The sequence below is a fragment of the Engraulis encrasicolus genome, chromosome 9 (genome assembly GCF_034702125.1).
Source record: "Engraulis encrasicolus isolate BLACKSEA-1 chromosome 9, IST_EnEncr_1.0, whole genome shotgun sequence".
In the NCBI taxonomy this organism is placed as follows: Eukaryota; Metazoa; Chordata; class Actinopteri; order Clupeiformes; family Engraulidae; genus Engraulis; species Engraulis encrasicolus.
In genome coordinates this window covers 17,579,698-17,582,197 of record NC_085865.1, presented here as the reverse complement: position 1 = coordinate 17,582,197, position 2,500 = coordinate 17,579,698, and positions in this window count along the sequence as shown.

The window sequence follows — 2,500 nt, the reverse complement described above, 5'->3', positions numbered from 1 at the left end:
AACACCTCATGAATGTTCCTATGTGTGATTAAGACATGCTGTCTTGTGAATGGATGGAATGGAGCCTATATCTGTGAATAATTCTGCACTCCAGCATAGGTGTTAGCTTTGCTGAATCACCTTCTAAATTAAAATGCGTATGTATGCGCCACCAGATCGACTGCATTAGTGGGAAAGCATATTTGTGTGGATATTTAATGCAACTGCTTGCCTGATCATTAATTTCCCCGTCATAATGTATTGAATTTGTCCCTGCAGTGGAGTTGGTCTCATTTGTCTAATGCATATTTCATTGATCACGGCTATCATTAACTAAACCCATAGAGGCCCAGGTCAAGGGCTGGTGCCGGAAACAGTATTGTTCATATTCTGTAGAACAAGTTCTTATAGAACTCTCGCCCAGCAGAAAAGAATAATATAGGTTGTTAGAAAGGCAGTCAGGCAGGCAAAGAGAGAGAGAGAGAGAGGGGGGGGGGGGGGTTGGGGTTATGCTCTGTCTCATATTATTATATCAAAACTGTGACTTCCAGTTTCACATCACATCATGGTATAGGCCAGATATAAACATTTCATCACCGTTCACAAGGTATGTCAAATTTTGGTGACAGAAAAGTAGGCCTCTGTTCGAACCGATTCAAATTCACAATCAGCTGTATCGGCCAGGTATTGCACATGTACGAGAGAGCCACATATGTATAGAACACTCAAAGAGCAACAGAGAGCTACTGAGGAGCCGTAAAAATCTTCCTCAAGCCACTGCCGCCAACGGTTACCATAAAACATTTATCGGCTTGATGAAATCTTTGAGATTTTCTTCTCATCACTGCCAATCATTTTGTGAGTCCCTGCCAGCCTCTGTTGTGGTCGTTAAAATCAGCTGCACATATGTGGCAAAATCCATTCTGTGGACTTGGCTGGGTATAAGGAGATGTAGCGAATACATATTTCTGCCGTGTTTCTCTTCCTCTGGCTAAGCTAACATCAAAAGTCTTTTAAGAACATAAAACGCTGCATTGTGCAATGGCGGCACAATGTTGCAATAAAGAGCTTTATCTCTTTCGAGTAAAATATTGATGGTTGCCTTTTAGTTTGATGTGACATTCTTATAATTTTACTACTCCCAACCCCGAGCCAAGGACATGTTCTGCCACGTTTCAAAATTTTATTTTATGTATTTAATTATTTTGCAGCGGTGAAGCTGCTAGAAAGGACAAAGCCAAAACCACTGGTCAAGGATGAAGGCATAAACATTGTTCCCATGACACAACCTTGAGCTGACACAAACACTACCATGTAAAAAATATCTAACAAAAATGACATGCCAGCCAGAGAACCTTTGAATTCCACCCTTCCCCATTTCACACTGACACCTGACAATCCCAGGGACTCAAAATACTCTAACCTTGTCAAAGCTTCCCAACCGCCTATGTGTATATTTTTGGGGGTTTTATGCCTTTGTTACTCAGAGAAGATAGTTAGAGACAGAGAAAAGCAATGGAGGTGGAGAGATGGGGAAGGACTGGGAAATGACCTCGGGTCAGAATTAAATCTGCATCCCCGGTGCAATGACACGGTGTCTTAGAACATTGAACCATGATGCCACTCCCTCTGTACAGCAAATTTTGCAGAGTTATTTCAACAGTAGGACCTTATATATTACACCTAAAGCCAGGCTCAAACTACATGACTCCCGATGTTGTGACTGATTTTGACGTACGCTTGCAGCGCACACATTAAGAGAATCACAATTGTCAATCTTATCTCTGATTGTAACCACCCAAGATAATGCCAGACGTTCTATTTCCAGTCGCTCATATCGAAAAGTGTTTGAATTCAATGTATGGAATTTGCGATCAGTGACTCTTTGAGCTGCCAAAATTCCATCTTTGAAAGTCACACACGACGAAGAAATCTTGCCCGACAATCGCTTGCGATGGTCCTGGGGGGTGACATTCTACCAATTGTTGTAAGGGTGGGTTTTCAGTCGAAAATTGTGACGATAGTCGTGTAGTGTGAGCCTAGCTTTAGGCCTAGTGTTGAAAGAGTGTTCATTTATCAATTTTAGTGTCAATTTTATTCCTCTTCTATATAGTATGTTGTCTACTCTGTAACTGTTTAATTAAAACTGAAAGCATTAATAAACTAAATTATTTTGTGCACCCTAGTGACAGCTTCGCTGTTCGATGTTTGCAACAGGTAGGCAGCTACTGTTCGGCTGTTTGAGCCTTATTTTGTTTTCCCCTCTAAGACAATGCAAAGATGTAGGCTACAAGGACCCTACTGTGTTGATGAATAGGAATGCTTGTTTTTAATCATATCCAACAGGGATTTTTTTTGGTTTGTTTTTGTTTTTGTGTTATTAAATTATTTATCTCCCGCTAAAACACATTAATTAAATTAAGCGTCTTGTTCGCTGTCAGCACATCAAAAATTATCTTCACACGATAAATACTCTAGTGGCAAGCGAAGTGTGTGTGTGTGTGTGTGTGTGTGTGTGTGT